Below are 22,234 nucleotides of genomic sequence, written 5' to 3' on the forward strand. Positions count from 1 at the left end.
GGAGCAGCGAACCGCAGCCAGTGGGAGCCATGATCGGCCAAACCTGCGGACATGGCAGGTAAACAAACTGGTCTGGCCTGCCAGGGGCTTTCCCTGAACAAGCGGCGGACTGGCTTTGAGAACCACTACCTTAAGGGAGGACTTATTAAAGGGTATACTCTATATTCTAGTAAAGAGGACAGGATAGAAGTTGATAAAATACGTGTAAGAACTGAAGAGAAACAGTCGTGTGAAAAAGAGTCCCAGTCAATTATATGACAGGAAGGCTGACAACTAATATTGAAAAATTTTATAAGACTTGTATATAAATGGCAGAAGTCTAAGAACTAAGATGGGTGTACTTGAGTACCTGATATTAAATGAGGATATTGATAATAGGCATCACAGAAATTTGGTGGAACAATGATAATCAATGGTACACAGTAATACCAGGGAACAAAATATATAGAAATGACAGTGATGGTCACACAAGTGGGGGAGTAGCACTATATGTGAAAGAAAGCATAGAGTTAAAGATCTTAAATGAATAAAAAATCTTAAATGAATCAAACATTATCAAAGAATCTCTATGGATAAATATTCCATGCTTCAGTAATAAGAGCATAGCAGTAGGAATATATTACCGACCACTTGACCAGGATGGTGACGGTAATTTGAAATGCTCAGAGACATTAGAGAGGCTACAAAAACAGAGAATCCAATAATAATGGGGGATTTCAGTTATACCCATATTGACTGGGAACTGGTTCCCTCAGAATGGGATGCAGAGATAACATTTCTAGACACCATTACTGTCTGCTTCTTGAAGTAGCTAGTCCTGGAACCCAAAAGAGGAAAGGCAATTCTTGATTTAGGCCAACTACTGCACAGAATCTAGCCCAAGAGATGAATATAGCTGAACCACTTGGTAACAGCAACCATAATGTAACTACATTTAAATTAAATTTGTGGAAGGGGGAAATAACAAAGAAACACAACACAGTAGCATTTAACTTCAAAAAGGGGAGCTATGCAAAAACGAGGAGGCTAGTTACACAGAAATTAAAAGAAACAGTCACATGAATGAAATGCCTGCAAGCTGCATGGAAACTTTTTTAAAAAAACATGATAGAGGCTCAAATTATTTGTATAGCTCAAATGAAAAAAAAAACATTAAGAGGACCAAAAAATATGCCACCATGGCTTAACAACAGAGTGAAAAAGGTGGTTAGAGATTTAAAAAAGACATCTTTTAAAAACTGGAAGTCAAATCTACTGAGGAAAACAGAAAGGAACATAAATTTTGCAAGTCAAATGTAAAAGTATAATTAGGCAGGCCAAAAAAGAATTTGAATAGCAAAAGACACAAAAAATGACAACAAACTTTTTTTTAAGTGCATTGGAAGCAGGAAGCTTGCCAAACAATCAGTGGGACAACTGGACGATTAAGTTGTTAAAGGGGCACTCAAGGAATAAAAGGTCATTGTGGAGAAGCTAAACAAATTATTTGTATTGGTCTTCATTGCATAAGATCTGAAGGAGATTTGGACATCCTTTTTAGGTGATAAATCTGTGGAACTGTCCCTGACTGAGGTGTCCAAGAGAGATGATTTGGGGAACGAATGATAAACTAACCAGTTTGTTACAGACACATCCCAGTCACCAGGATCAGATGGTATTCACCCATGAGTTCTGAAGGGACTCAAATATGAAAATGCAAAACTAATAACTGGTATTTAATCTATCGCTTAAATCAGCCTCTGTACCAGATGACTGATGGATAGCTAATATAATGTAATTTTTTTCAAAAGCTACTAGAATAGATTCTAGGCAATTATATAGGCAATTATAGGCTGGCAAGCCTAACTTCAGTACCAGGCAAACTGGTTGAAACTATAGTAAAGAACAGAATTATCAGACACATAGATGAATCATGCCTTACCAATCTACTAGAATTCTTTGAGGAGGTCAACAAACATGTGGAGAAGGGTGATCCATTGGTTATAGTGTTCTTGGACTTCCAGAAAGCCTTTGACAAGGTCCTTCACTAACGGCTGTTAAGAAAAGTAAGCAGTCATGGGAAAAGAGGGAAGCTTCTCATGGATCAATAACTGGTGACAAGATAAGAGACAAAGGGTAGGAATAAATTATCAGTTTTCAGAATGGAGAGAGGTAAATAACAGGGTCTCCCAAGGATCTGTACCAGGTTTAGAACTGTTTAACATATTTTTAAAAAGATCTGGAAAAAGAGGTAAACAATAAAATGGCAAAGTTTGCAGACAATACAAAATTGCTGAGGATAGTTAAGTCTAAAGCTGGCTGTGAAAAGTTACAAAGGGATCTCACAAAACTGGGTGATTGGGCAACAAAATGGCAGATGAAATTCAATGTTGATAAAAGCAAAGTGTGGCATATTGGAAAACATAATCCCAACTATACATACAAAATGATGGGGTCTAAATTAGCTGTTACCATTCAATAAAAAGATTTTGGAGTCATTGTGGATAATTTTCTGAAAATATCTGCTCAGTATGCAGTGGCAGTCAAAAAGGCAAACAGAATGTTCGGAACCATTAGGAAAGTGATAGATGATATGACAGAAAATATCATAATGCCACTATATAAATCCATTGTATGCCCACACCTGGAATACTGTGTGCAGTACTGGTTGTCACATCTCAAAAAAGATATATTCGAATTAGAGAAAGTACCCCAGCTCTGGACAATAAAAATGATTGGAGTATGGAACATCTTTCATATGAGGAAAGATAAAAAAGACTCGGACTGTTCAGCTTAAACAAGAAAAGACTAACGGGGGATATGGTAGAGATCTGTAAAAATCATGAATAGTGTGGAAAAGGTGAATAAGGACGCGGTATTTACCTCTCTACACAACACAACAACCAGGGGCCACCCAGTGAAATTAATAGTTAGTGGGTTTAAAACAAACATGAGGAAATACTTCTTCACACAATGCATAGTCAACTATGGAACTCATTGCCAGGAGATTTTGTGAAGGCCAAAAGTATAACTTTTAGTTATAGTTCAAAAAGGAATGAGATAAGTTCATGAAGGATAGGTCCATCAATGGCTATTAGCCAAGATGGTCAGGATGCAAATCCATGCTCGGGTGTCCCTAAACCTCTGACTGCCAGAAACTGGGACTAGATAACAGGTGATGGAACACTCATAAATTATCCAGTTCTGTTCATTGCCTCTGAAGCATCTGGCACCAGCCATTGTCATAAGACAGGATACTGGGCTAGATGGACCATTGGTCTAACCCAGTATGGCCGTTCTTATGAGTTTAAGTGAAGAAAACATGACAGATTATTTTTTTCCCAAAAGTGATCATAACTTTAGTGTAAACATGGCAGAAGCAAAATCTTTTCATTTTTCAAGGGGATACTTGCAGAAAATATTCTGTGGTATGCAGAACACGCTAATTATTTCATTCTACTTTCAGGTACCTTGATTCACATAGCATGTATGCTCATAGATTCATAGACTGTAAGGTCAGAAGGCACAATTATGATCATCTCATCTGACCTCCTGCACATCACAGGCCACAGAACCTCACCCACTCCTACAATAGACCCATAAACTCTGGCTGAGTTACTGAAGTCCTTGAATCTTGAGTTAAATAGACTCATAAACTTTAAGGTAGGAAAGGATCACTGTGATCATCTAGTCTGACCACCTGCATATTGCAAACCACAGAATCTCACCCATGCACTCCTGTAATAGATCCCAGTCACCCAGTTTTGTGAGATCCCTTTGCAAGTTTCAGTGAATCCACAATTTTCACTAGTTCAAATAAGCAAGTGACCTGTGCCCCATGCTGCAGAGGAAGGTGGAAAACCCCCAGGGTCACTTCCAATATGACCAGGGGAATATTCCTTCCAAACCCCAAATATAGCAATCAATTAGGTCCTGAGTGTGTAGGTCAGACCCACCAATGAGGCACAAGGGAAAGAATTCTCTGCAGTAACTGAGAGCCTTCCTCATCTAGATTTATATCTCTGGTCATTGAAGATATTTACCAAGAGTTAGTGATGGGCCATATGCCATCGTACACAACCTCATCAGATCATCCCCTCCACAAACTTATCAAGCTTAGTCTTGGAAGATGTTAGGTTTTTTTGTCCCCACTGTTCCCATTGGAAGGCCATTCCAGAATTTCGCTCCTCTGATGGTTAGAATATTTGTCTAATTACAAACTTAAACTTGTTGATGGCCAGTTTATATCCATTTGTCCATTTGTTGTGTCAACATTGGCCCTTAACTTAAATAACTTCTTTCCCTCCTGGGTATTTATCCCCCAGATGTATTTATAGAGACCAGCCCTATCTCCAGACCCCTGCCCATTTTTGTTTTGTTAGGCTAAACAAGCAAACAGCTTAAAGTCTCCTCTAGAGAGAAGTAACAGGACACTCTGGGGTGAGTTTATGACAAAATTGGCATAAATCTAGGGTACATTTTCTGTCAGTATGCTTTAGAATGATGAAAACTGGTTGGGAAAAAAAATCCATGAAAATTTCAATGAAAACATTAACATTTTCCATGAAATATTTCGTATTAAACAACAGCAACATTTTTTGGCTTTTAGCAAGTAGAAAAAAATCAGGAAAAAATTGTTTTTTTGGTTTTAATTTTTTGTGGGTCCAGTTACAGGAAACTGAAAACAAACAAACAAAATTCCTCTTCAGAATTTTTAATGAAAACTTGAAAATTGAATAAAAAACAAATATTTAGCATGCAAATTTCAGTGATGAAAAATAGGTATTTTAATAATAGACCAGCTCTAACTATATTCTAAATCTGTTCACAAATATACTCACTCTAACGGTATTTTCTACAAAAAGAAAAGGAGTACCCGTGGCACCTTAGAGACTAACAAATTTATTAGAGCATAAGCTTTCGTGAGCTACAATCATGAAAGCTTATGCTCTAATAAATTTGTTAGTCTCTAAGGTGCCACGGGTACTCCTTTTCTTTTTGCGAATACAGACTAACACGGCTGCTACTCTGAAACCTGGTATTTTCTACATTACAATTTTCACCATTCAGTGTTTTGCTACTGTAAATACATATTACATGAGATCATTCTTAAATCAATGCCTGTTTTATTTTAATTAGCATTTAAACCATGTGATCTCATTACTTTAACTCTAGCCTTTTCACTTCCTCATCCAATCTCTTCTTCGTGTTTGTTTCTCTCACTTGTTGTTGTCTAACATGTAAAATCAGAGTGCATGTCCATTGGGACATAGACCATGCTTTGAATATGCAAAGCCATATTAGAACCATATAGAACCATATCTTATTAACATTAATAATTTCATTAAAAGATATGTTTAGATAGCATTGAAAATCTCAACTTATGTCTTTGAATTTTTGCTTTAAGGTGACAATCGAACTTTTGGGGCTGTATCAATAGGATAATAAAAGTAATTAGTAAATACCCTCTGATAACACCTACATTAGAATGTGTGTAGGATCTTTATGTATTTGACCAGAAGTTTTGTGAGGTTAGTTGAATTGCTCTTTGCAAAGAAGTTTGGATGCAAAGGTAGTATTCATACTAAGTATGTATGTATTTAAGTATTATGTATTTAAGTAATTTTTTACTATTGTTGTTGTGATATATAGTTTGTAATTCTTTGCACTTAAGACATAAAAGAACTTAATAGTCTAAAAGTGAGACTTTTAACTTCATAAGTGTGACATTCATTAAAGATTTTACCAGTTTAGCAAGTAAAATTGATTGGTTTATCTGTTAAAAAAAAAACACTAGCAGCATGATAATTTCATGAGGAAAAGAAGGTTTTGAATAAAAGTTTGTGATTGTTCCTCACGAGCAGTAAGAAACTGATGTTTCCTTTTAGAATTTCCCTGCCAAGTTGCAGTATTTAAAGATTTTTTCTGTAACATGCAGAGGGCAGTTGGCAACTCACAATCTGGAATTATACACTTGGATAAATAAAATTGAAGCCAAATTCATTTTTACATACACTCAGCAATTGTCATGACTATTTGTGACAAAACTGCAGAAGGGAACTTTTACTTTAAACTCATCTGGGTTGGGGAAAAAATGGAAAACTGAGATGACCTGATCTGCCTTTGCCCATTAGGAACTTTTTGATAGTCATTGTCTTCAAGAAAAATAATTGCTTCTCAAGAATGTTCTGCTAAATCATTTTATTAGTGTGAACTGGATTAAGGTTATAGGAAGGTCCCCCTTGCTTCTTACCCAATAATATCTGACCATGCATATCAAAGAGTGGAGGAGGCAAATTATTCATTATTTCACCAGCATAATGAAAGCATAAGGGAGGTTTAAAAGGACGCTATCTGCAGCAGGAAACTGTCAAAGAACGTGGGAACACAGCCCTCCTGCATTTTTGTTTCAGCTCCGTTGATCAGAAGATTGAAAGGCCTGCTCTACCTACAGGGGTCCTCTGTTCAGGCTCCACAGTGCAATTATAATCCATCCTCACCTCCTTTAGAATGACAGGCCAAAAACAAAGCCTAGAGCTTTTGTACAGCTTAGCATTCCTAAGAAACAAAAATCTTCATTCCTTTTTTTTAACTCTTAAGAATTAATTAAAATTGTTCTGATATAATATTGAGGGATAAAAACAGCTTTAAATTATCTAATACCTTAAAGGATGGATTTTTGCTATAGAAAATTTAGAAGGATCAGTTGCTAACTGCCGCAAGGTAGGGCAGCTAATGCCTTTGCCAACATACTGCCAGCAGGAAAAGGAGACACAGTTGGCAGAATTTTGCAACATGGAGGAAGTTAATTCTATACCTGGTTTTCACCTTGTTTCCACATTTTAGCAGTAAAAATCTATAAGTAGTTATAGCCCCAAAGATTTTTCCAGTTTATCTTGCTGAATCTCAGATTTTTGAGGGATACCTCAGACTCAACAGAAAAACCTTGACAGCCAATAAATATACACAATCGATCACTATAAAAATCGTAAGTGGTTGCTTTATCTTCCTGTGCCAATCAGAGGCTGAACCATCACATTAATTATGGTTATTCAGGGAGTGTTGTAGATGCCGTGCTATAATAGCCTTGATGATTTCAATGCTTAGTGCCCGATCTCCAGGATATGCTAATAGGGCATGCTGCCTCATCTAGCACAAACCAGTATCAAGCAGGCTGAAGTTAACTGTCAGGTTATATTGCAAAATGAACAAGCAGAGTGTGTTTGGCAAGCAAATCTCAAATTATGTGCATGACAGTTAAGTGCATTTTTAGAAGGCTATACAGAACAAGGATGCTACAATTTAGTCTACAGGTTTCAGAGTAGCAGCCGTGTTAGTCTGTATTCGCAAAAAGAAAATGAGTACTTGTGGCACCTTAGAGACTAACAAATTTATTTTCATGAAGTTGACAGATTTCCACTCTATACGGCTAAATTTAGTTCCTTGCATAATGACAGATTTCAGAGTAGCAGCCGTGTTAGTCTGTATTCGCAAAAAGAAAAGGAGTACTTTGTTAGGGGTACTAACAAATGTGTTAGTCTCTAAGGTGCCACAAGTACTCCTTTTCTTTTTACAATTTAGTCTAGTTCTACATGTAAAAATCTGCTTTGAAAATTTAAAACTGAATGATGATGATAAATGGCATGAATTTGTTTTGCCCTGCTTATTCTCTGATATTTCATGTTACTTTGGGAAAACACCCACCCCCATGTTTACAGAACTGAATTATTAAAGGCAAAAATCTGATATCCAAGAACATATCACAAATATTTGAAATGTCATGTCATAACAAAGTGTTATAATCACTTCCATATATAACATATACGTTTTAAAAGTATATAGCTTATTGCTATTGTATTATTTTGAATTATTTAATAATTACATCGAAGAAGTGCCAGGAGTTCACAATTAGGATTCAGAGCTCTATTGAGATGGACCTTGTACAAACATTCAGGAAGACAAAGTCTCAGTGTAAAAGGACATTTAAGCTGGGATAAATTAAAATCACTTTGAGGCCCCTATCTGCTACCAGACTGTTGTAAAGGGGCTTTAAGTGTAAATGAAAATCAGGCTTCTAATATAGATTACTTACACACACCAAGAGGGATTTTCTTTCAGTTCACTTATATGTTGATTCTCTTTGTCTGGAGGAAATAAAGACACATTATTTTATGATTTTTCACATATGGCTTATTACTTTGCCCTTTCAATGACATTGGTTGGGTGGTGTATTCAAACCCTGAATAGCCAGTAGGGAAACATTAAAAACATAAAAACATAAAACTGCTGGAAATAGCCTACCTTGCTTGTCACCATGATAGGTTTTCCTCCTTTCCCCCCCCTGCTGCTGGTGATGGCTTATCTTAAGTGATCACTCTCCTTACAGCGTGTATGATAAAACCCATTGTTTCATGTTCTCTGTGTGTGTATATCAATCTCCCCTCTGTATTTTCCACCAAATGCATCCGATGAAGTGAGCTGTAGCTCACGAAAACTTATGCTCAAATAAATTTGTTAGTCTCTAAGGTGCCACAAGTACTCCTTTTCTTTTTGCGAATACAGACTAACACCGCTGCTACTCTGAAACCTGTCATTAAAAGACAACTGCCTTGTTTGTCATTCATTACTTATGATGTTACTTGCAGAAGTATTAGGAAGAGGAAACAAGTACTACAAAGATTTGAGATCTTTCCCTGTTACATTTTGGGGGAAATTCCCAGATGTGTGTACGCTTCCTCACATAGGTGTTTGCTCCTGTACAAGGCATTGGCTACTACATTCTTTGTTCTGGCAACATTCTGCAGTTGTCAGCCCAATTTTTTTTATTTTGACAAAAACTGTCCAGAGCAGGCATCCTATCTGACTGTCGTCAAGTTCACACGTGCAACACGACAATTCTTGTTGCCTGAGAGAAACAGCATATGAGTGCCCTGAGGACTGTTCTGGCTGGGAATTTTTCACCTAAACCTTTTTGTTTGTTGGGTTTTGTTTTTGTTTTTCTTTGTTTTCTTTTGTTTTGTTTTGCCAAAAAATGCTGATTCATCAAAACCAAAACTGTTCAGAGGAAATGGGCAGATCTGATGAATTTCCCCACCTGAAAAAAATTTTGAGAAAAAATTTGGAATGAAAAGTTTCTGTTGAAATTATTTGTTTCTTAGCTTTTGTTTAGAAATGACTTATTTAGAAATGTAACTTAATTTACACTAAAAAAGGGTTAAAACAAGAAAAAAATGACAACATTCTAACAAAACATTTTGAAATGAGTGAAATGAAATGTTTTGATTGATCCAAATGGAACTGTCATTTTGTTTGTCAGTTCTCAAAAATTTTCAAGAATTTGATTTTTCATCCTGATTTGGGATGAGAATTTTTTCTGAAATCTCAAAAATTCTTGCAGATTGGGTACTTCCTGCCCAGCCATAATGTGGAGCACTGCAGGGACTTCCAGAAAGCAAGGACCTCTCACTAGTTCATACTGAATAAGAAGCAGGATGAGACCCATTGTCTCTGAGGGCCTTCAAGCTGGGGGTATGATTCCCAGCTTAAGGAAACATACTTGGACTAGCTCTCATCAAGCTAGTGCACTAATAATAGAATGTAGTTGCACTGCAAACAGCAGGAGGGACTAGCTATCCTGACTATGTGCCTAGCATCTCAGATGTGTACATATTCAGGGTGGCTAGTTCCTCCCACTGCTTACATTGCCTTGCCTACACTCTATGTTTTGTGCACGGGCTTGATGAAAGCTAATAGTAGTATGTCTCCTGGACCTGGGAATCACGCCCAGCTCAAAGTGTAGACATACCTTTACTTTTTGTTGAGCAAAGAAGACAAACCAGCCTGCTTTTGAAGCATCTGTAACCCACTTATCAAATGTGTGTTGCTTACCACCCTACTATTCAATGTTGCTTCATCTGGATTTGGGGAGGAACTGATGAGAAACATCATTTTGGAGTCTGAAACCGAGGTCTTCTAGAATGCTATTTGTGTCTTGACTTAGGGTACCATCCCAGCCATGGACTTGGATTTGTCCCTTCTCATCTTGACCTACTCAGTCTACCACTGTCCCATGAGGTCCAGCTTCTCCATGTCAGCAAGTCAATGAGTTTTGGCAGAGTGAATTGTGGCACTTGACACACCCAAGAGCTAATTGTGAAGCCATGTGTTTGCAATGGCATAAGGACAGATATGTGTGCATTTCTCAAAGGAAAGGACTCTGTTTCTTAGCTGGATTTCTCGAATTGAGTCCTAACCCCCAAATATTTCTCTTAACCACAGATAGTACAACACTCTCTAGAAAGACCTAAATGTAATGAAACAATGATTACCAGCCTTATAAATCCTATTCTAGCCCCTATATTTGAATTAATCTCCTTATTATTGGGAGTAATCTTGCTCATCATGAATGTAAGAAAAAACTCTTCCAGGTGTCTCTTGGGTTCCCAAGAAAGCCCACATTAGAGATTCCCCACTAATCATCTGAGCTTTCTCTCATGTACTTGAGGGAATTGGTGTGCAGGAGATTTCTGGCCTTCTTTCATAAGGAGCCAGAGCCCAGTGTTTGTATTGCGTAGAAGATCTTCCTCAAAAGAGTATGCTAGCTGATCCAAATACCCCCATATAGCCTTAATCTTACATTTGTGAGCTTAAATGTGAGGGAATTTTCCATCATGTACCTGTTAGTGGACTGTTGGGAAGTCACAGAGTTAACAGAGTCTCCTGGAACTACCATTGCAGTGGCCCTTCTGCAGACAGGCTCAGGCCTGGTTTACAATACAAAGATAGGTTAACAGAAGTTGGCTTTCACTGACCTATTTGTGCATGTTTGCACTCAAATTTGTCTCCAGCCAACTTAACTGCCTTGTTTAGGTGACACAGTAAAACCACCTCTGTGAACAGCATTAAGACATGGTTGACCAACATAGGTTAATGCAGTGTGAGTATAGAAATGGCATGACCTATGTCAACCCCACCAGTCCTCCAGCTGCTGTCCCACAATGCCTGACACAGACTGCTCTGGTCACAGTTGTGAACTGCACTGCCCAGGGGGTCACAGAGACCAGAAGACACTCTCTCCTCCTTAAAACACTAAGTGCATTTTTGAAATGCCTTTTCCTGGCTGCACAGCTTAGCAAATACAGCTAGCAGCTCTCCATTGTTGTGTGCAACTGCCCAACCAACCATACCAACTGTAAGCATTAGACATTCGTGAAGTAGACAGGAAGTATTTGGCCTGTGGGGAGAAGAGGCTGCATAGGCACAGCTACGGACCAATCATAGGAACACAGATGTCTATGAAAAGATTGCACAGGGGAGGCAGGTGAAGGGGTACAACAGGGGTCAGCGTCAGTTCTGTGTGAAAATGAAGGAACTGCAGCAGGCCTACCACAAGGCCAAGGAGGCCAATACTCAATCTTGTGCTGATCCACAGACCTGCTGCTTTTACAAGGAGTTGCATGCCATACTTCATGGAGATCCCACCAGCCCCCCTCAGATCACCATGGATACCTGAGAGGAGAGGGGTCAGCTATGCCGTGAGCCAGGACCTGGCTGAGGGTCAATCACAGTCTCGCCAGTCCTGCCAGCTGAGCACAGATGAGCCTGATGAAGGGGAAGGAATCTTGGGTAAGTGTGTGCAAGCATTTTCCCTTACAATGTTTAAATGTAAAGATGGTGCCCATCCCATCTCCAAGTTAAGAAGAGAGAGGTATAGACTTTTCATTGTTTTACTTGAATGAGAAGAGGTAGCAGTACAACAAACAGAGGTAGAGTTGTTATCTGCTTTACATTCCCCTGTAGGTTTAGGAGTGGGGACCATGCAGAGCCATTTGTTAACATACATAGGGATGTCCCTTGTATCCTCCTGAGAGATCTTGATGAAACTTTCATGGAGCTATTCTGCAATCCTCTCCCCAAGGCAGGGGCACCAGAATGTGTGGGGAGAGGGGTGATGGCCCTCCCACTTTTGAAAGTTGAGGGGCTGGGCCCATCCACTTTTTGCCATGCGCCCAGACCCCTGCTCCTCTTCTTCCTCCCGAGGCTCCGCCCCAAAGCCAGACCAGAAGCTGGAGCCCGGCCCAGGTAAGAGAAACCTGGGGAGTCCGGACAGTTGTGGGGAGCCCAGGGTGGGGGGGTCCAAGAGCAGCCCCCGGCTTGTGTCCCTGCCCTCCGGACCCCCCACCCAGGGCAGGTGGAGGATCTGAGGCTCCCCACAGCTACCTGGGAAGCTCTTACCATGGCTTGGCTGTGGCTCTTCGGCCCCCAAGTCCTCGCCCCCAGGTCAGGCTGGAAGCCAGAGCCGGGTTGGGGTAAGAGCCATGGGGGGAGCTGGGGGGAGCCGTGGAGGATCCACCTGCCCTGGGAGGTAGACACAGGAGGCCAGGGACACAGGCCGGGTGCTGTTTTCAGCCTCCCCACCCCAGGCAGGTGGAGGGCCTGGGCTCCTCAGCCCAGCTCCAGCTTCTGGCTTGGCCGGGGGTGGGGTCATGGGATGAAAAGGAGGGTCAGGGGTGTGGCTGTGGAAGGGTGGGGCCTCATGCCCCCCCACTATTGGGAAGAATCTGTCGCCCCTCTCCCAAGGTTTCTAGGGATGGCTGCCTTATTTCTTCCTCCCTTCTAGGATACTTTTTCATGCCACTCTGCAATGAGGTTGGCTAATACCCATGGGCAGCAGATGGACCATCGACTCGGGGAGGCTAGATTCAAGCCCCACCCCTTCTGCCCGAGGTCCCGCTCCTTCCTCCCTCCTGCCACAGCCCAGATTTCCCCACCATGGCTGCCGGCCTCCACCTCAGACTAGCGTCCCCAGCCCCAGCCTGGCCCCAGCCCCAGAGTGCCAAGAGGGGAGGTGGTGCAGCCGCAGCCCCGGAGTGCTGGGAGTGCAGGTGGCACGGCCCCAGGCCCAGAGCGCTGGATGGGCAGGCAGTGTGCACGGCCTCAGAACCAGCCCGAGCCCAAGCCAGGGCTACTGCACAGGGGAACTGGGAAGAGTGGGCCAGAGCGGGAAGCAGGAGATGCCTGGGGGCAGAGCATGGGCGGGGCCACACTTCACTGTTTGGGAAGGCACAGCCTTCCCCAGCCTATGATACCTGCTGCCCATGCTAATACCATTGCAGTAAACAGGCTGGGGCATACATGTCTGGGCACCTTTGTGATGCCAAAAGCTGCTGTACTCTCTGTGCCTTTGTTACCCTCGGGGGTGAGGTATCAGCTAAAACCATCAATGCCTGTGGAAAATAAAGCCACAATTCAGTGCCATTTCCCTATTCTATTACTCATGGAAATATGGACTGAAATGCTATTGTTTCATGCAACTGAAACCCTTAAATCTTTTCTCCTTTTCTCTACCTCCATCCCCGGTGGTCAATACTCACCTTGGCTGGGACTAGCAAGCAGTGGGTGCAGAGGCACTTCAGAGCTGAAATGTCAATAAACGTGTCTTATTTAAAAAAATTATGGAATCAGAGGAGAGCGTTTTAGAATTTATCCTTCACTTTCCATTTTGGCTGTAAACCCAATGATACATCTGTCTGTTTTATCTGTAGTTGCTACTGTTGCAGATTTGAGGGATTCCCCCTCCACATTTACAGAACACCAGCCCTAATGAGGAGGAGAAAGAAAAGGACTAGGGAAGATATGTTCACTGAGATCCTGCAAGTGTTTCATTGGATTGCAAACAAAGCATCTTGGCAGATTGCATGGGGCGGGATACTGAGGCCAGTAGAAAATGCAGAAAGACTCAGGAATCTCAGCAGGAAAAGTGAAGGAAGGTGCACCAGGTCTTCACAAACACATTAGCCTACCTTGCTTGTCACCATGAAAGGTTTTCCTCCTTCCCCCCCCCCCCCCCCCCGCTGCTGGTGATGGCTTATCTTAAGTGAGCACTCTCCTTACAGTGTGTATGATAAACCCATTGTTTCATGTTCTCTGTGTGTGTATATAAATCTCTCCTCTGTTTTTTCCACCAAATGCATCCGATGAAGTGAGCTGTAGCTCACGAAAGCTTATGCTCTAATAAATTTGTTAGTCTCTAAGGTGCCACAAGTACTCCTTTTCTTTTTACAAATGGTGCAGACACTAACTAACCTATAGGTCCAACAATCATGGATTTGCCACCATTTGCAGTTCTTGGAGAACTCCATGGTAGCAGCTCCCTACACCCCACAATATTCCATTTGGCCTAATGGGTCACATCTGTACCCTCCACTCCATGGTGGAGGACTCTAAGGATAACCACAGCTCCACATACATTGACTTGTGAGAGGCATGTTTGGTGTATGTGTAGCAAAAATGCAATGCATTTGTGCACAGAAATGGACAAAAATGTTTGCTGCCTTTCTAATTTTAAAGTTCTGTTCAGTTAATTTATGCTAGAAGTTTGTATATTATTGCCCTTTTTTATATGCACAATAGCTTTTCTTTTCTTTTTTTGTACTTTTTTTGTCACTCAATAAAATTTTATTTAAAAAATAAATTCATCTTTATTAGGTTCACCACATATACTGCAGAATGTATAGCAGTACTCAAAACACCCAGTACTTGTAAGTGTACAGCACCACAGAACTAATAGGTTTAACAAAACACCCAGCAAGCATCACATAATTCATAGTTTCAGTAAAACACATAGTGTAACAATTATAAATGTACATCAAAAACACATAATCCATAGGTTGATTAAAAGACACAGTGTTATATGTGTAAATACACCAAACACTACATAATTACTAATGGCCCACAAACCTTCAGGGCCATAGCACAGTCAAGCACAGGAAATAATGTGGCTGACTGTTTAAGTTCTCTTGCAAAGCTTCCAGCAACCACATAGCTCCATTTTGAGCTCTCATAATAGTCCTCATATCTGACTATTCAAACTCAGCAGACAGCCACTCCATCTCTGCCCCCCACCCTAGTGGCGACTTTTCCCCCTTTGACTGACATATATTATGCAGCACACAACAGTAGCTATAACATTTGAGATATTTTCTCACTGAGATCCAAACTTGTGAGTAAACTCCACCAGCATCCCTTCAATCTACCAAAAGCACATTCAACAGTCATTCTTCTGCACCTGCTGAACCAATAGCTGAATCTTTCCTTGATGCTGTTGAAGTAGCCAGTGTATGGGTTCAGGAGCAAGGGGTAGGCTGGATCACTATTGACATTTCAATATCACCAATGGTAATCTGCTTGCTGGGTAAGAATATCCCGGCTTGCAGCTTTCTAAAGAGTCCTGTGTTCTTAAATATGTGAACATCATGCACCTTCCCTGAGTACCCACACTGATAGTGGTGAAGCATCCCTGGTGATCCACCAGCACTTGCATAATCATAGAAATGTAGCCCTTTCTGTTGATGTACTCTGTAGCAAGGTGGGCTGGTGCCAAATTAGGGATATATGTGCTGTCTATTACCCCCCATGCACTTTGGGAACCCTATTGGTGCAAATCTATCCAGTGTGTCCTGCACACAGTTGAGAGTCACGGTGCTGTATAGCAGGACATGATTAATGGCCCCACACACTTGCATGATGCTGTGGATTTTCCAACTCCAAAATAATTTCCCGCTGACTGGTAACAATCTTGCGTTGCAAGCTTCTATAGTGCAATTGTCACTCACTTCTCAATTGCCAGTGCAGCTCTCATTCGGGTGTCCCTGTGCATGATGGGGTGTACCTACCCTGCACCAGCCTCAAAAGGGTTAACTGTGCTTTGCAGGCTGAGGAAGCCCTGCCCCTCTGATTCTGCTGGGCATGCTCAGCCTGGAGGAGGAATATAAAGGGAAGCATCCCAATTCAGCCTAGGAAGGCTACTGAAGCGGGAGGACACAGACTGCAAACTCTCCCCAGAGAGCAGCTGCAGGCCCCGGCACACAGAGGCCCAGATGGATTCCAGACTGCCTGATGAGCCTGGAGAAGAGACCGCGCTGGTGGGAGGACTCCAGAGACCTGGGGGAACTGTGGAGCTTTGCTGAGGGAGAAAGGGGAGGAAACAGCCCAGGGGACTTAGAATATTCTCTGGTGAGTGAAAGGCAGAACCGGTCAGCTGACTCAGTGGTGAGCACCTCCACCACTGCCAGAGCCCTGGGCTGGGACTCGAAGAAGCAGGGACTCCAAGGAGCCCCTCCCCCAACGGGCCAATAGGCCACACAATCCCCACAGAGGTGGGCTACTCTATTGACTCTGGCCATTGGGCTACGTTGCCCTGAATGGAAGAGCCGCTTACTGACTCTGAGTGGAAGGGCCATTTGTTAACGCCAGCCACTAGTTTGTAGTCAGGGTCATGAACATAGGACCTGACAAACTACTACACAGTTCTTTTTTCCCTTCTTTGCCCCATACATGATCCAGTCCCTGTGATGGGAACTTGACTCCTAGCTCCCAGAGATCCCTGGGTGAGTCATTTCTATCCCACAACACATTGTGAAAACTTCCCAGAAGGCATTGCCCCAGACAGCAGTGCATGGAACAATCAGATACCTACCTGTGGTATACTATGCTTTGCATCGATACAAGCACTCCTGGTGAGTACGTGTGCTGGTGCAAGCAACCAAATGTGCGCATGCATGAGCAATGTAATACCTTGGCCGCTTTATGCCCATGTAACTTGCAAAGACCAAAGTTCATAATGTAGACATGGCTTCAGGGAAACTGGATTCTTGGACAGGGCTGTTTAGCAAGGGAGTGATGGAAAGAGGGAGCTCTCCAGCTGGAATATAGATGGTCGATGACAACAGAATCTTTCACACACAATACCTTCTCCCAGTAGGAGCAAGTCAGGACTGATGTCAGGGAACAGGAGCTGTTGGAATTTTGTGCCTCAGTGAGAATTGGAGAAATAACCAAACATGGAATCCATGCTCAACCACACAGGAGTCTTCTTTTATTATTATTTGTATTAGAGAACATATACAAAGGGATGATCCTCCTCACTCGGAGCTTAACCAGCATTTCTTTCTCCATGTTCAGAAAATCTTCAAGGTGGTTGGAACCAGCGGGGCAGGCCCTATGGGCCATATCTGTAGGGAACACAGACTTTTCATCCTCATGAGGACATGTTACTATATTTGGGGTTTGAAATGTAGTTCTTCCTGGCCACTATAATTTAAAAGGCAATGTGACAATCCATATATAAGAAATAATGTAGATTCATTCCCCAGTTGCTATAAAAGAAATTAATATGATTTTATGGTTTTAAGTGAAAGTTATATATTGTATAACCCCCTGATCAATCTATGTTTCCAAAGAAAATTATACCTCTTGACATTAAAGGTCAACAATTCTGGTGTGAGTGGGCAGTGAGCCACAGGGTGTTAGAAATTTACTCCGCTTTAAACAAAGAAAGATATAGAGCCATTTGGCCCGATTCACAGCAGGTATAAATTGATATAGTTCCAATAACTACAATACAATTACAACAATTAATGCTAGCTGTGTATCTGACTCATTTTCTTCAAGTTTTTCTAGCACATTTGAAGCTATATAATTCCTATGAGTATTTTCATCATCTGAATTCTGAGGTGTGGTTCTTTACACCAAATTATATTGGAAAATGTATGTAAATCCTAATCTTTTTAGATTGCTTTGGGCCTGTTGACAGAAGGCAGAGATCTGTCCATATTGAATTGTCTTTTCACACCTGTTTGACGTCATCTTTCGGCTGTAAAAAAGTGCTATCTGAATTGATATCTTCCCCCCTAGTCAAACATGACTGAAAACAAATTTGTTCTTGTCAAGGAGTTAGTTATTCTTCACTTAGATGTGTCCTATCATGTCTTGTCACTTTGAAGTGTAAAAATATGATACACCTGAATGCAAGAGGCAATCTACTTCCTGTTAGAAATTGTATTATTTACTATTATTAATCATTACTATACATAATATATTACTACTATTAATCATTACTATTTTGTACTGAGTGAAAATGGAGGGGCTGATGAATGTGACCTGAAAGTATTAAAACAAACAAACCAGCTTGCCAGAATTTTGAATGTCTGGCCATATGAACAGAATTTATGCATGGTACCTCATCGTTAAAGCACATTTTCTGAATATAAATAAAGTGAGTCCGAAATAGAGAAAAATAATGGACCAGTCCATAAATCAACTTTTAGCGGGTGGGACTGAAAGCCTCCCAGAATCTCAGAAAGAAGCAGCATTTTTAGAAGCAGTGTGGTCTGCAGGCATGGGCTGGGAATCAGGAGATCCTCAAGTCTAATTCTGGCTCTAACACTGACTCACTATGTGGTGCTGAGTTTCACTTTCTCAGTTTGCACATCTGTAAAATGGGAATAATAGTAGTTACCCATGTATCTCACAGGGATGTTGTGAGAATTAATTAATAAATGTCTAAACAGTAATTTGAACATATAAAACACTATATAAATGATAGTTATTATTATTATTACTATTATTATCATTTTGAAAAGCCTAACTTGGAAGGTAGGAGTTTCATACTATCTCCCAACTAGGTTTTCCTTCTTAAGATCATCCACAAAAAAGAAGCCATTATTGATGTTTCAGCCATGATTAATGTGACTTTGTCATTCTCAGAGATATTATTAAGTAAATCAAGGAATCAGGGGTCAGTCCGCTCATGGCATTGGTGAAGAAAGAGAGCTGCTAATGACAGTTCTAGGGGTTGAACTATGCCACATAGAAATGTTGCTGAAGTTGATGAAGGAGCAAACTTTTAAGGTATGAAAAGGGGGAATAATAATGAAGAGTACATATTGGACTGTGAAGGGGCTACAAAATATTATTGTCTAGTAGGAACAGGCTGGCTAAAGGGGCTAAGTTACTATGGTGATGAAGGCCATATAATGGCTGTCACTAACATATGATGAAATGGGAAGTGAAACACACCAATATCTCAAATGATCTCAGAAAAGTAGTATGTTGCTTGTAGAATAAGAAGACTAGAAACACATGAATATTTCTGCTTTAGTTACATACTTGTAGAAGAAGCATGCTGCTACATGCAGGGAACACAGCAGATAAATTAAGGCCTTAGAGAGCAGATCTCTTTCCCTCTGGCATCACTTCCCTTTGCTGTTGAAGATTTTATATGTAGAAGAAAAGCCACATTTACTGGTTAGAACTGGGAAGAACAGCAGTTGTAACAGCACTGAAGTTTTGGGGATACAGTGAAGTCAAACATCAATGTTCCAGCAGCAGAATTTGGTAGAATTGAGGCTCTCCAACAAGGTTGTTTCTAGGGATTATGGAGAGTGAGCCTACCTTGCAGGCCTCCACAAAGGGTGAAGAGGAGGGAAGAAGCTAAGTGTCTCTTATTGTCTCTTAAGATATTGGAAGTGATTGTAGGAGGAGGGAAGGTTGCATGTAGAATGAAAATCCCATTTCACAACTTTCAAGACTCCAAATTTTCTTTTTATTCCACATTGGAATAACATCAAAACCTTTCTAAAGTTTTTGTGAAATGAAACTGTCAAAATGTCTGTTTTCAGATTTAAAAGGTCAAGTTTTTAATTCTGGTCTCTGCAGGAATGTCTACATTAGATCCTTCCATCGTGGGTAGACAGATGCTAGCTCTGCTCGAGCTAGCATGCTAAAAAAACCTTGGGACAACACAGCAGGGGTGTCAGCATGGGCTAGCCACTGAAGTAAAACCCCCCCCAGTCCCTGGGTCCATACTAAAGTGACCAGATGTCCTGATATTATCAGGACCATCCCGATAGTAGGGCTTTGTGTTATAAACACAACTATACCCCCCTGAAAAAAAAAATCCTGGTTTTTCACAGTGGCTATCTGGTTACCCTAGTCCATACTCAGGCAACTATCTTATGCTGCCATGTCCACTCTGTTATTTTTTTGGTGTGCTAGCTCAAGCAGAACTATCATATGTTTGGTTTAGAGTAGCAGCCTTGTTAGTCTGTATCCGCAAAAAGAACAGAAGTACTTGTGGCACCTTAGAGACTAACAAATTTATTAGAGCATAAGCTTCCATGGGCTACAGCCTACTATGCATCCGATGAAGTGGGTTTCAGCCCACAAAAGCTTATGCTCTAATAAATTTGTTCGTCTCTAAGGTGCCACAAGTACTCCTGTTTTTTTTATCGTATGTTTGTCTTTCTGTGCTGGAAGCCATGTTTCCAGCTGCAGTGTAAACATTCATTCTCTTTCTCTCTCTCTGGAACTGACCATGCTGGACCTCACGAACCTTCCTATCAAAAACTTAGTCAAAATCAATATGTCTCTGCAAACATTTCAGCTTTGACAAAGCACCATGTTTCCACAAAAAAACTAAACAAAACAAACATTTAGTTGAAAATGTCCCAGCCAGCTCTAGCTGAATGCCTTAAATATACAGGAAAAATTAAGGAGGCACCTGCGTCAGCTGTGGAAACAGAGTCTTGAGTGCATGGGGCTCTGTAGTTATAAATTTTGTCCTAAGATCAGGTGAAATCAGGGGTTTTTTTGCTGAATTTTAGTATGAATTTTTGCATTTGTGTCAACCCACATCACAAATCACAAATTGGATATAAGCCTAAAAAATAGACCACATTCAAAACACTGAGCTAAAACTGCTAATTCACAGTCTCTCAACTCTTCATATTGCAGCTGTAAGATGCCAATTTTGAAATGTCATCTCACATGTTCATATAAAAGAAGCTCCTGTTGGTCTAAAATAATCATGCAAAATTGCAAAATTGTGCCCTGAGTTACATGTGCCCAGCCCCACTGAAATTAGTGTAAATGTTCTAGGAATTGTGCAAGGGTACTATGTAAATAAGAATACAATCTGACCTAGGTCCACACAGTGGCAGCCAGAATTCAATCCTTTATGGTGGAAACTACAATTGAATGAGAATTTCAGCACCACAAGTGCCTAAATCAGGCATTCCACTGTGGCGGCTAACAGTCAGTTGATACTGCCAGACATTGTGTAGCGCTAGCCATGAAGGGCTAGCCATGCCAGGATTTCTTGACAGATGCATTGATTCAGCACAACTCCTGCGAGGCTCCCAGAAAGCTGCCACTGGGGGTCTCCTGTAGATCCACAGAGGTCAGTTGCACTGGTGGGACTCATAGAGAGGGTGTCACAGGTACCACTGTTATAGCTGGCCTCTTGTACATGCACAGGGAGCCACTGTTTTCACAACTAACACGGCTACCCTTCTCATACTTATTTTCACTAATATTCTTTAAACTTTTCTTCTGGTAAATCTTAATAAAATCCCATTTTAAATGTCCTGTTCCTAAATTGTTCTGTTTTATAATCCCAATAAAAGACACTTCCCAAGCCATGGGATCTTATCCACAATGGCACTCTTTGGACTCTGAGAGGATCTCAGTAAACTCTGGGGTAATATACATAACACATGGCTTGTTATATCATGCTGCTTAAAATAATTTGGACTTGAATATATTCTGTTTTATTTGGCATTTGTTTCGCTATCTGTGCTTATAAATAGAAGTCAGATTTTCACATTAACTCCTGTCATGCCACTCTGCAGACTACCGGTACTTTGTTTTAGCTGAACACAAGTAATGTGATTATCCCAAAATTAATTGAATTATCCCATTATATGAAAGGGGAAATTCCTGTAATTTTAGAATAATCACATTACTTGCATTAAGCTAACACAAAATAGTCTGTAGAGTGATATGACCAGAGTGTGTGTGTGTGTGTGTGTGTGTGTGTGTGTCTAAATATGAACAAAAACCTGTTTTGTTTTTTTCCTGTTTTGGATTTTGTTTGGTTTTTCCATCCTTTTCTGCTTTCTTCCCCCTCTTTTTTTTTTTCTCAGTTTCCATTGGAAATAGAAAAAGTAAAGGGGAATAAAATGAGATGAAGGGGAACTTTTTTTTCATTTTTTCATTTCTATGAAAAATTTCAAACAAAACAAAACAAATTTCATTTCTTTAAAAAATGTTCATGAAAAATACTTTTTTTTTATCAGCTCTTGTCCTGACTCTGCTGTATACCCTCGTGGCTTTGAATGTTAATTGTGATAAGGTAGGACAATTCAAATTTATTATTTCAGTTATTATTAATATAATAATATTATATTATAATTATAATTAATTGCTTATTTTGATTTCTACCATGCTCTGAACAAATTGTATATTTTAAAAAATAAAAATGCAGCATAATTTAAGGACTGATGATCAACAAATTAAATCTTCTGAGAATGTTCCTGGATTCCGCTAGGCCTAGAGGTTAAAACCGGTATTGCAACAGAAGCATCCCTAACACACCATCCACTAAGCTAGTTCTTACTATTGGGGAAACTATGAG

This window comes from Dermochelys coriacea, chromosome 3 (assembly GCF_009764565.3).
Source record: "Dermochelys coriacea isolate rDerCor1 chromosome 3, rDerCor1.pri.v4, whole genome shotgun sequence".
NCBI classification, from domain to species: domain Eukaryota; kingdom Metazoa; phylum Chordata; order Testudines; family Dermochelyidae; genus Dermochelys; species Dermochelys coriacea.